This window comes from Ovis canadensis, chromosome 3 (assembly GCF_042477335.2).
Source record: "Ovis canadensis isolate MfBH-ARS-UI-01 breed Bighorn chromosome 3, ARS-UI_OviCan_v2, whole genome shotgun sequence".
Lineage (NCBI taxonomy): Eukaryota > Metazoa > Chordata > Mammalia > Artiodactyla > Bovidae > Ovis > Ovis canadensis.
The window spans coordinates 200,066,597-200,080,119 of NC_091247.1; the positions used below are offsets into that span (position 1 = coordinate 200,066,597).

Genomic DNA, 13,523 nt, shown 5'->3' on the forward strand with positions numbered 1-13,523 from the left:
ACCCATGTTTGTTTTCTTAAATCAATCTGTAGAAGCTCTTTTTTTCACATTAGCGATATAACCTCCTGCTTCTTATATATATTTTAAACATTTCTTCCATCTCTGTTTTTCCAACATTATTTATGGTAATTTTTTTGCCTTTGTTTACTTTGTATTATGATGAATTCAACTTTGAGAACTTTTCCCATTATAGTTTCTTAAAGTTTCTTTGGTCTTTTTGAAGAAATTTTTTCCAATCCTAGCACTTTTCTATTTAAAAAAAATATGTATATATATATATATGTTTTTACATTGAAGTCTTTCATCCTTTGCTTTTTTAATTTTAAACATGATATTTAGACAGGGCTAGCAGTCTATGGGGGCTGCCGTATATGGAGTCGCACAGAGTCGGACACGACTGAAGCGACTTAGCAACAGCAGCAGTCTATTTTCTTTTCAGATAGCGATTCAATTATGATATCACTATCATTCATTAGATAAGCTCTGTTTTTTCCTGATGAGCTATCATTAATGTATTTATCATATACACATTTTCTGGTTTACTGGATGTTGTAATGCACTCAGTTTTGCACCAGTGACCCGTGTGCTTGTTTTTTTTGGCTCAGAACGTGCTGTTCTAATCAGACTAATGTTACCAATGGTTTCAGTATCTCCATGGCAGTTTCCTACCATCCTTTTTGATTTCAGGGCAGGGTGGGGGCGGTCCTTCTCTCAAACTCAAGCCCAGTGAGCAAGCATGACTTTAAGAAATTCGCTGTGAGTGGTTAATCTGTCCTCTGCAATTTGGATGACACAGGGACTGGTGTCCAACTCCTGCTGAAGTAGTTTAAAAGGTTGTGGGAGGATCCACCTGCCAGGAGGTGGAAAGAAGAGAGGGCTACGTTCAAAAAGGAGCAACGTCCCAGTCAACTGTGGGTCAGCCAGAGCTAGTTCGGGGCTGTCTTACATCTGGACTGGATTATATGGAGCAATGCTGAGATCCCAGTAGAAAGAGGCTAAACGTGTACGCTGCTCCTCGAAATTTGAAGGAGAAATTGTTCCTGATCAATTAGCGGAGGTGCATTTACCCTGCCAGGACACTGCAGGTGAGAGATGGTGAATGAGGGGTGGGATTGCCCAAGAGCCCTCAAAATGGCCACCAGAGAGTGTCAATTTCAAATATGAATCCTGGCCAAAGGAGGCAAGGATGGCATTTCCTGCTTTATTAACCACCACACCGACCCCCATCACACGCACACACCAACTCCTACAAGTTTCAAGTTTCAACTCTGCAGGAGACAAAGGCAGGCTTGTTCTACTGAGGAGGAAGAGAGGGGTGTATGGGGATGGGGAGAGGCTGGAAGAAGCTGATAGAAAACAGAAGCAACCTGTTTATGGTGATTTCAGGAATGAGTATAGAATTTTAAATCTTCAAAATAGCCACTTACTTCTCATAAGTCAATAAATAAATAGAATTACATGTCCTGTATTTGAAATGAGGATAGAAAGTAGAAAATGTCTTGCTTGTGCCAAGTTGCTTCAGTTGCATCAGACTCTTTGCCACCCCACAGAACCCTCCTCTGTCCATGGGTTTTCCAAGTAAGAGTACTGAAGTAGGTAGCCGTTTCCTTCTCCAGAGGATCTTCCGGACCCAGGGATCAAACCCGCATCTCTTGTCTCCTAGATACTTAGAGGCAGGATGTGGACAAGATGAAACTCAAGCTTGACAACTTCACTTTTCAGTTACTTTGTTAGCAATTGAGGCAGCTGAAACATGTCAGGCTCTCAGACTGGCAGTTTACATCAATCATCTCATTTTTTTGTTATATGCCAGGTGGAAGTCTAATCTTTTTAGGATCCAGCAAGAGATTTACATATCTCCTATTTAGTCGATCTAGGAAGCCTAACAAGACTTATCAAGATGTTTTCTTGGCAGTTTCTGATGCTTCAGAGAAATTTAGGTCACTTGGATTTCAGTGTTAGAATTAATTCAAATGCTGACAGCAGCTGCTTCAGTATTCCAAATATACGAAGTAAATGACAATGTAGGACAAGTATGAAAAAATGTAGACTGAATTCTGCATTGGCTTGGTTCACCAACATTTTTATTTCACAAATTAGAAATTTTTTGATAGCAACAATCTATCATTTCATCTACTTTTATGAGAATATAATATAATGATTTTAGTGAGATGGTGTAATTTTTATTTGCATTCTAAAATGGGAAAAGTGAAAGTTGCTCAGTCATATCCAACTCTATATAGTCCATGGAGTTCTCCATGCCAGAATACTGGAGTGGGTAGCCTTTCTCTTCTCCAGGGGATCTTCCCAACTCAGGGGTCAAACCCAGGTTTCCCATGTTGCAGGCAGATTCGTTACTAACTGAGCTATCAGGGAAGCCCAACAGCATATGAAATACAACAATTTATGAAAAGTCCATACAAGGCACTTTGTTTTGAAAAAGTTCTGGTTTCTTTTTCTATCCACTTTCTTCCTTTTATCTCTGTGTTTACCAGCGAGCTTATGTCATTTGTGGTTTCTAAGCTCCTGTTCTTTACGCTGTAAATCTTGTTAAAACCCATGCTAGATGAGGCTAGTTGGTTGAACTACCGATGTGAATTCAGATATTCATTCAGAATAAATAAATTCAGAAATGTCAGAAACATACACAAGTAGTGAACCTCTATCTTTGAATCTGCTATTTTATCTTTTGTTTATTTATGTGGCAGAATGAGTTGTTTATATGTGAAAGGAAGAGGGCAGAGGGTAAACTCCGTTTGAAGTTTCTGTTTTCTGGTAGGGACACTGATCGTTTGCTAAATTGGACCTTAGCCTAGTAATGTCTCAATGTATCTGGGAGCTATTGTCACATTTGGGGATAATTTTAAGGGTAAATTAAGTTTTAAATATATAGTCCTAGGAAAGGCTAGAAAGAAAAGTGTATAGGTGACACTAAGATGTAAGTTTTTCTGGAGCAAATTTCTGGATAAAAACATATTATAAAAAGTAACTCATGATTATAACTATTTTCAGACAGGTAAATGTTACATCCTATTGCCTTCCTGTATTACAAATGGGAAGACAATCTGCCTCAGATTACTGGTCATAGCCCAAGCTCATTCCTGGTGGCAAAGCAGTGCATTATCCATTTTGGGTGATTTAGCTCCTAAATGGCAACCCACTCCAGTGTTCTTGCCTGGAGAATCCCAGGGACGGGGGAGCCTGGTGGGCTGCCATCTCTGGGGTCGCACAGAGTTGGACACTACTGAAGTGACTTAGCAGCAGCAGCAGCAGCTCCTAAAAAACTCAAAAGTAACAAAAGAACAACATGTACTAGAGATATATAAGATTTAAAAGATTTTAAAGAGCTTTGGCACATCATGTCTTAAGACAGCCACATTTAAGCATACATTGTCGTTTAGTCACTACGTTGTGTCCAACTCTTTGGTGACCCCCATGGACTGTAGCCCACCAGGATCCTCTGCGCATCAGATTGTTGTATTATGGTGTTTACAATGATTAAGTACAGAAGGGTCTTTTCTACATTTGAATACACTCTAGAAGATTAATCCTACACTTGCAGATTTTCCCAGTTGTAGCTATTAGACTGTCCTAAAGCCTTGACCTGGGTTTATTTTTTTCTTATTTTTTACTCAGAAGTCTTAGAATCAAAATGGGGCCACATGTGGTGGTAGTGAAGTTGAATAGTTTTTTTTAATATCTCATGCTTTGGTCAATGCCATATTCTAGAATTTAATGAATAATAATCACAGTTAATATTTGTTAAATGTGGCTGAGACAGGTGTAATTATATTCTGAGACTTTTTCATGAATCGTCTATCTTCATATCTCTGCCAAGAAGACACACACACACACACACACACACATATATATATACATGCATGTATATGTATTTTCATATATAAATGAAGCAACTGAGGCTAAAAGAAGTTAAGAAATATATATAAAGTTTTGAAAAGGAACTAGGATTTTAACAAAGGTCAGTTAGCCTGATTTTGAAAACCCTGCCCGTCCCACTATACCAGTGGTCTTACCATAGTAGTTTTCAGCATCTTGTTGATATTTTACTCTCAAAAGCACAACTGGGAATTTTTAGAATGCTTAATTGTACTTTTAATATTATAACATTTGAACACATTTAGACAATCTGTGCTGGTACAGACAGTTATTATTCTTAAGCTCAAATTCAAATAAAGCTCCAGAAACTTTCAAGTAAGACTCCAATTATCCTGGAACTCAAAGGCTTTGGTTCTGTTTCATAGCCTCTTTTATTTTCCCGTATCCTTTCTGCAGGAGGGACTCTGGAAACAGAGAGTTCCTGAGTATGCAATACTGTCTGAGGAAGTCTGAAGAAGCTTCAGAGAAAACCAAATGATTTCCCTTGTCTTGTTCTTTTCTCTTGCCCTGCTCGCCTTTTCTACCTTGTTGGCCAGGTTAACATTTAGGATTTTCATAACTAGAGAACAACTGGTACTTTCAATATTGTTCAGGCATAGCTGTTTGCAGGGAAATGGTTGCAAATGTATGTAGGCCCCCATGCACGAACACAGATATTTTAATTGGTAATCAAGGCTCCTTTATGCCTTTTCCCTCCTTGCTCCTTTTTCTTTTCCTTATAGCTCTCCTCCTTTCTTCCCTAATCATTTTTTGTGTGTGTGTCTGCAGGAGTGCATTCCGTTCTTCTAGGCCTTTGCTCTCAGCTCCTGTTATGTGATTTCAACTAGGGCATTAGTAACAGTGATAAAGATTTCCCTGTCAAGAGGGATTTGTCTTTCAATAAGAGACTCGAACTAAAAAGTTTTTAAAATGCAAAAGAATGAATTTCAAGTTGTAGGAAGTTTGGGAGGTTAATTTGGGTCATGAATTCTTCTTGAAACCTACTTGTTATTCAGATAATTAATATTTCAAAAGTGGAGGTATGTGTTCAATAAAGAAACTGAATTATTACAAGCCAGAATCTACTTTTTTTGGCTTCTCTGGTGGCTCAGATGGTAAAGAATCTGCCGGGAGACCTAGGTTTAATCCCTGGGAGGCGAAGCTCCCCTGGAGATGGGAATGGCAACCCACTCCAGTATTCTTGCCTGGAGAATTCCATGGACAGAGGAGCCTGGCGGGCTACAGTCCATGGGGTCACAAAGAGTTGGACACAACTGAGAGATTAACATGTACACACACACGAACACACACACACAGAATCTACTATTATCACAGTTATAATTGGGACCACAGCTTCCTAGCCTTCATGTAAGCTGACAGTATTCCATCATTTCACTTATGTAGGCCTCATATTCACACGTTTATAGGATAATCAGGGCATTATACCCTTGAAGATGAAGAAGAGATTTTTTTTTTAATGTAAAAATCTCCAAATTTTAATTAAGTTAAGACAGTTACAGGAATTCCCCAGTGGTCCAGTTGTTAGGGCTCCGTGCTTTCTCTGCAGAGGGCCTGGGTTAGATCCCTGTTTGGGGAAATACAATTCCACAAGCCTCTAATCACGGCCAAAAAATAAAGATACTGCTTTAAAAAAAAAGGGTCATGATAGTTTTTTAAGTTGAAGTGTGATTGATTTACAATATTGCATTAGTTTTAGGTGTATGGAAAATATATATTTTGGTAGTTTTTAAGGATAATTTTCCGTTATAGGTCATTATAAGATGCTGAATACAGTTCCCTGTACTATACAGTAAATTTTTGTTGCTTAAGAAAGATTTTTAAAAACTTGTCTACAATTTTTTGATAAAATTCATTTTCCTTCTTATAATGCCTATCCATGATTTCAATTTTAAAAGTATTGAATTCATCAATATATGATTTGTTATGTAGGAGGTAACATTGCCAGTTGCTGAAATTCTATCCCTTTAGACATTTCAGAATTTGCTCTCACTCTTCTAATCTACTTACAAATCAGGTAATCTCTACCAGATGAGCTGTTTCTGCATTGTCTGAGATTTCCTTTATAGGATTTGTGTGACACTTCTTACTGAGCATAACTGTTGTTCTCAGTAACAAGGAATGTTCCCACAGGGAAGAAAGAGGGGGTATTTTCAGAACCTGCATCTCGTGCAGTCCTGTCAAAGATTTTGTAATTCTAGATGCGATGGTGTGGGACAAATGCCTTTGCATCATTGGTTATTGGAGCAGGCAAGGTATCCAGTGATACAAATCCTGTTTAGGGTTTGGACAGATTATTGTCATTATCCTAGTTCTCTTTTTGTTTCTTTGACCATTTCCCCATGCTCTTTTGTGCTCACTTTTGTTACCCACTTTTATGCTCCCCCCATTTCTCTCTCTTTTTAAATCCTCTGGTCTGGTTTCCTATTCATAACAAAAGTACCCATGTAATATTATATCAGTTTTTTGTTTGTGTAGAGTTATGATGGCCAGAATAGTTACCACTGACTGAATACCAGAGACATGCCCCACACTTCATGTATTTCTTTCCTAATCTTTAATATAACCCTACAATTATTATTATTATTTTTACTAAGAGACTATAAGATGTCATACTCTATCAGCATCATCATTGTGCGATATCAGAACTTTACATTGAAGTTCACGCATGCATTTTCTTGTGCTTTATTCATAGAATATATTGATTCAGCCAAAATTGATTGAGTGCCTGTTATGTGCAAAGTTGGGATTGAAATATTGTGGGGATTACCAAGGTAACTCACACATCCTTGTCCTAGATTACAGGCTAGATGAGAAAATAATGCCTGTGCATACATAACCAAAAATACAGGGCAAATCTGTAAACTTCATGATATTCTCTAAACTCTAGCCACTAAAAGTATATCAAATACCAATGCAAGCTTAATAGACATGCGTTGAATGAATGTTTTAATCAACTGATATCGGAAGAGTAATACAGATAAAAGTCTATGTAACTTAAGAGGAGAGGTTCCTTGGAGACTGTGGCATTTGTGTAAAACCTGGGTGTAAACTCCAACAGGGTGAGGGGAGGATATTGCAAGGTGAGCAAACTGTAGGGGCTGAGGTGTGGAAGTGAGCGAGTGAGGGGTGTGAAATGTAGTCTGAAGTTCCACGGGAAGGACTTTCATGGACTGGCTACTGGAAGTGGGCTTATTCACTTGGTAGAATTTTCATTGAGCCATAAAAGAAAATTTTCTTAAAGGTATACAGAACAAAGAGATGAAAGTCTCAATAGAAAAGGCAATATGTTAGGAGGTTGGGATTTACGTATACACACTGCTGCTGCTGCTGCTACGTCGCTTCAGTCGTGTCCGACTCTGTGTGACCCCATAGACAGCAGCCCACTAGGCTCCTCTGTCCCTGGGATTCTCCAGGCAAGAATACTGGAGTGGGTTGCCATTTCCTTCCCCAATGGAAGAGAGTGAAAAGTGAAAGTGAAATCGTTCGGTCGTGTCTGACTCTTAGCGACCCCATGGACTGCAGCCTACCAGGCTCCTCCATCCATGGGATTTTCCAGGCAAGAGTACTGGAGTGGGTGCCATTGCCTTCTCTGACATATACACACTACTCCATGTAAAACTGGTAACCAATGAGAACCTACTGTATAGCACAGGGAGCTATACTCAATATTTTGTAAAAAAAAAAAAGTCTGAAAAAGAATACATATATATACATATATTTATGTATAACTGAATCACTTTGCTCTATACCTGAAATTAACATGACATTGTACACCAACTATTATTGTTTTAGTTGCTCATTCATGTCTGATTTTTTTGCAACCCCATGAACTATGGCCTGCCAGGCTCTTCTGTCCATGGAATTCTCCAGGCAAGAACACTGGAGTGGGTTGCCATTTCCTTTTCCAGGGGATCTTCCTGACCCAGGGATTGAACCTGTTTCCAGCACTGGCAGGTGGATTCTTTACCACTGAGCCACGAGGGAAGCCCCCAACTCTACTTTGATTAAAAAAAAAGAAAGATCAGTATGAGCATCTCAAGTGGATTTGGGAAGGGGAATAAAGATAAGCCTCGAGCAATCTTTCAGCATTGAAAAATTTTGATAAGTGTATTAGATTTTTCAGACTTTCAGTTGAAACTTTATAAAACAAAATAAAACAAGAAAAAATGTGACACTAGGTAAAGATTGTTATCTTCAACAGCACACAAGTTCTTTATATCCTGAACACAGTTTTTGCCCTATTATTCTTTTGCCTGACTTGTTTGTCCAGTTCTAAGACAAACTTATTTGGCAGGGTTCTACACAAAATAAGCTACAGTAGAAGTAAGAAAAAAAGATTTCTGTTTGGACATGATATGGCAAAATTGCCTGGGCTTCGGAGTCTGATAAACCTTAGTCCCAGTCTTATAATGACCGTTATTAACTGTGTGATCTGGGACAAATCAGCTCATTTTCTTTTATAGCTGCTATCCTTTATTTTGACAGACATGGCTTGTTATGAGAAGGCAAAGAAATCCCTGTCATTTTATTTATTCTTATTCTTATCTATTCAGAATGAAATTTTTACATCAGCCTGTTTTTTATTCCTTGGTTTATATCAGTTAATAGTGTAACAATACCTGCTTGATGGAGTTTTATGAGGATTAACAATAGAATATATATAAAGTGCATGTAGATGGTACTTAGAAAACAGCGACTCATTTTTCCTCCTAATTCTGTCCTGATTTCTCATTTTCCTCAAAGTGCTGTGAAAGGAAGATGAGAGATTTTTACAAATCCCTGTGACTGGGGAAAGTGTTATAGCATAGTGACTTAAGAGTACACTTTTGGTACACACTATCACCCCTTAAAATTAGAAGGTAAATTCCATGAGGACAGAGGATTTTGTCAGTCTGATTTACTGCTGCTAAGTCACTTCAGTCGTGTCCGACTCTGTGCGACCCCATGGACGGCAGCCCACGAGGCTCCCCGGTCCCTGGGATTCTCCAGGCAAGAACACCGGAGTGGGTTGCCATTTCCTTCTTCATTTACTGAGACATCCCCAAAACTTTAAAGAGTATCTGGCACATAAGCGGTACTAAGCAAACATATGAAATGATGAATAATTGGGTTAATATCTTGGCTCCACCGTTGACTTGGTTTGTATTTGGTATAAACTGAGGCAGAAGAGGGTGCAATGATTTACCCAAGATCAGAAAGCCTCAGTTTCTTCATCTGTAAGATGGTGACAATAATAATATTTTTATTGAACAATCATCTGCATATAACATTAAATTGGTTTCAGGTTTTCACAGTGTAGTGATTTGATTTGTATATATGTTGATAAAGATGACCACCATCAGTCTAGTCAACATCCATCACCAAACACGGTTACACATTATTTTCTTGTGATGAGAACTTTTAAAGTCTACCCTCTTATCAACTTTCAAATGTGCAATATATTATTACTTAGTCACTGTGCAGTTCATTACATCATCACAGCTTATTTCATAATTGGAAATAACTTCATTTCACAGGGTTTTATGAGGAGTAAATGCATATGAATTTGAATGAGTTTAAAACAGCATCTGGCACATAGTGAGACTACCGTAAATGAAGCTCTAAATGGGAAGGCACTGGGGCTCAGAAATTAATAGGTACCATCGGAATTCTGCCAAGTACAAGCTGAGATAGAAAAATAGAAAGGGGAATTCAAAGGTAGGGTAGAATCTCTATTATTAAAAGGATATATCAACTGCTCCCTCAAACACCTTCCTGAGCTCTGCAGTGGGCAGATACCACCCTCTTCCAAAGTGTGATCCAATGCCATGTGCTGTGGCAAGGTGACCCTTGTGAGAAACACATCCCAGGGAGAAAGAGGGACCTTCCTCTACAAGGAGAAAGGGGGAACCAGCATTTATTGTAAGGCAAATTTGCAGCCAAAGTCTTAGCTATTCTCATCACTGACACAATCTCATTTTTTCCTCACTGCCAATCTCTTTGGTGGCTCAGACGGTAAAGAATCCACTTGCAATGTGGCAGACCTGGGTTCGATCCCTGGGTTGGGAAGATCCCCCTGAGAGGGGCATGGCAACCCACTCCAGTATTCTTGCCTGGAGAATCCCCATGAACAGAGGAGCTGGTGGGCTACAGTCCACGGGGTCACAAAGAGTCTGACATGACTGAGAGACTGAAGTACCAGCAGCAGGCAATCTCTGAGTTATTATTCTGTTCATGTCACACAAGAGGAGACAGAAGTCCAGAGTAGCTTGATCATAGTCACCCAAGTCTATGCGACTCCAGGCTACATACACATTTAGGATACACCCTTACTGGCTGTCGCTTGGTTCTCCCAAGCCGCTTTGCTGTAGAACAAACACAAATCTCTCATCTTCCAAAGCATGGTTGCTGCTGCTGCTGCTAAGTCGCTTCAGTCATGTCCGACTCTGCAACCCTATAGACGGCAGCCCACTAGGCTCCTCTGTCCCTCCAGGCAAGAATACTGGAGTGGGTTGCCATTTCCTTCTCCAATGCATGAAAGTGAAGTCACTCAGTCATGCCTGACTCTTAGCGACCCCATGGACTGCAGCCTACCAGGCTCCTCTGTCCATGGGATTTTCCAGGCAAGAGTACTGGAGTGGGTTGCCATTGCCTTCTCTGCCAAAGCATGGTAACTAACAGCAAAATGGTGTTTCCCTCCTCTGAGAAAGAAAAAGATTTTCTACTCCATCCCAGGAGAAATATAGTATCTTTCCTAAGACATATAAAAAACTTTGGATCAATAATGATACATCAAAACTCAAATCTCTGGTTCATACTGTTTTTTTTTTCTACTTCATAAGCATTTCTATGCTTGTCATTATGAAGAAATGAAAGTGAAAGTGTTAGTCGCTCAGTCGTGTCTGACTCTTTGAGATCACATGGACGGTAGCCTGCCAGGTTCCTCTGTCCATGGAATTCTCCAGGCAAGAATACTGGAGTGGGTAGCTATTCTCTTCTCCAGGGACTCTTCCCAACAAAGGGATTGAACCTGGATCTCCTGCATTGCAGGCAGATTCTTTACCATCTGAGCCATTAGGGATGCCGCATGAAGAAATAGCAGATTTGAAATGATCAAGAGTGCTATTGACACCTCTTATACAATAAAGAAGAGGTGAAGAATTTGACTGCAATTTTTGAAGAAGCTACCATTGTTTTCTTAATCCCAGCAAAGTTGTGTCTCAAACCATTAGAAGATGCCCAGAAGTAGAACAGACCTTGAACGCACAATGAAATTTTCCACTGAATCTTGTTACTCAGTGATTTCTTTAGCAGAAAAAAGTCACCGTATAATAAAGGATTTCTCCCTAAGTATAAAAAGAAAACTTAATATTAGTTGCTATGTGATAACTGTCACAGCATAATTTAATTTTCTAAGAAATTGAGAGTTTTCCTAATTCCAGATAATATAGAGTATGACAATCTTTGTAACTTTAAGAATATTAATTGCAAGCCAAATGATAAAGCTATTTTAACTCATTCACAAGTTTTTATTCACAGAAAAACATTTGGTTGTCAATATGTAAACTCTAAGCTTTTGTTTGGCTTCTAAATTGATAAATATACTTACCATGACTGCTTAATCCATTTCTCTCTTGTTTGACCATAACTCTTAAGTTTAATTATTAAGGCATGTTTGAGTATAACAAACGAATTTCAGGTGTGTTATGTGTCTTTATTTCTTCTGTTGAAAATTTCGCTGAACTATGACTCACTGTGTTTTTTGATATCTCATTGTGCTCTATTAATAGATGTTTCAAAGCAGAAACTTTCTCAGAATGTATAAAGAGCAGCATGTAGATGACTGACCAACGTATATCACTTTGTTGTCACAAAAAAGATCGAAAATTAATTTTCAGAGTTTGTCAATAGGCAAAGATTTGAATTTTGTTTATAAAATTTGCTCATGAATTAAACTTGCATTGTGAATCAATCAAGGGGAAGGAATGTATGCTAGCATACAGTATTTTTCCAGTTTTTCCAAGAAAGTGAGAAACATGACCATTTGCTCCTATCTCATTCCCCCAGAAAACCCTTTATTTATGGAATTTACTTAATCCTACTTATTATGAAAATTTAGAATCTTTATTTTGATAATTATGCTATAGAATTGAATATTGTAGAGTACAATATTTAGTTTATTTGGAGATGTATTCATTTCATAAATGGTTTCATATTTCAAATCAAGAAAACCTGTTAATGAAGATACATTTCACAGCAATTTATCAATTACATGGTAAAACACCACTGGGATAGAATGTGTTCTATAATCTTTATGATATGTTTAGAAAGCACAGTTGCTTGATTTGTTGTCAACCAAAAGATGTTGGTGGTAAATATCAAGTTATTTTCAGAAGAGGGGTTGTTTAGCTGTATGCCAGCACAATATCAAGAACAGAATATGGGAAGTGCTCAAGTAGTCCAAATTTCTCCAGATTATGTAGATAGGCTTAACTTCTTGATTGTGAAGTAATGTGTGGAATAGAAAATGACTAAGTTCCAGTCTCTTGTCCTTAGGGACCTAGCAGTATCGAAGAGTACTGTGTCATTCACACACATAATACAGCAGTAATATAATTATAATGCAGTATTTTATGAAAATAAAATACTAATAATATAATACTCTAATATCAAACTTCTTTTGAATATTCACAGTGTGAGGAGAGCTCAGTGAGTGGGGAAATCATATTCAGTAGGGCAATGATGGAAGATTCTTGACCTTGTTATTGAAGGACGTCAAGAGGTTGCACCACGGTATAGTTGTTCAATTTGGAGGAAATGGAGGAATGAGCCAGAGCCTGGGAAATAAGAGGAAATGTGATGATATCAGTTAAAGAGAAACTAAAGCAACCAGAGAATTTGGTTCAGCGTAGGAATAGGAAAAGAAATGATGTGGGGAGAAGCTGGAAAAGAGGACAGGGGTTATTTTGTGAAAGGACTTAAATGTCAGGCAAAAAGAATTGATGTACTTTTGTAGATAATGACAAGGCTTTGAAAAATTTTGTATGGAAAGATTGATTCAGTAAGAAATGTGCATTTGGAACTTGTTCTGTATCAATGTATAGAATAGCAGTAACGATTGAAGTTGGAGAACTATTTCAGCAGCCTGTTGCAGGAGTCCTGGCTTGCAGTAAAGAGGACTGGAGCTATATTACTGGCACCAGGAGAAGAAAGGAGGACGTATCTTAGTAACAGGAAGGTACTTTAGAGTACCTGTGTCTTGAAGACTAATTTGAATGTGTGGGACAAGGAATTAGAGCACTTGGTGATAATTTTAAGATTCAAGGCTGAATTACAGTGGAAGAATGGTTCTGCTACTATTAGATATCATGGAGTCAGGAGAGAAGTATTAACAGGGAAGTTAGGTATCATGAAGGTTACCTAGCTGATTGATTTTGGTTCTTGTGTGTGTGTGTTTTGGTAGGCGGTAAATAATGTCACAGAAGTTTATTTCTTGGTCACACTCCATGTCCAAGACAGATGAGAGGGAATCTTTTTCTCCATGAAGCCATTTAGAGTCCCAGCTAGAGGGACACTCATCAGGAACTGCAGTAGCAAAGGAAAGAGAAAGACTGAAAATTTTCTCATAGATTTTTTAACATATTGTG

General features: G+C 38.4%; 1 protein-coding gene across 14 annotated transcripts in view; it reads left to right on the forward strand.

The window, feature by feature from the left end:
• Nucleotides 1–713: 713 nt before the first annotated feature.
• SLCO1A2 (solute carrier organic anion transporter family member 1A2) overlaps nucleotides 714–13,523 on the forward strand; it is a 113,573-nt gene continuing 100,763 nt past the window's right edge. For 7 of the 14 annotated variants that reach the window (XM_069585566.1, XM_069585573.1, XM_069585569.1 and 4 more), the window contains exon 1: nucleotides 739–1,085. The gene's annotated coding sequence lies outside the window, so the exon portion shown is untranslated. Of the gene's footprint in view, nucleotides 1,086–13,523 lie in introns of all 14 variants that reach the window. The other 7 variants (XM_069585570.1, XM_069585578.1, XM_069585574.1 and 4 more) reach the window with 6 other exon arrangements.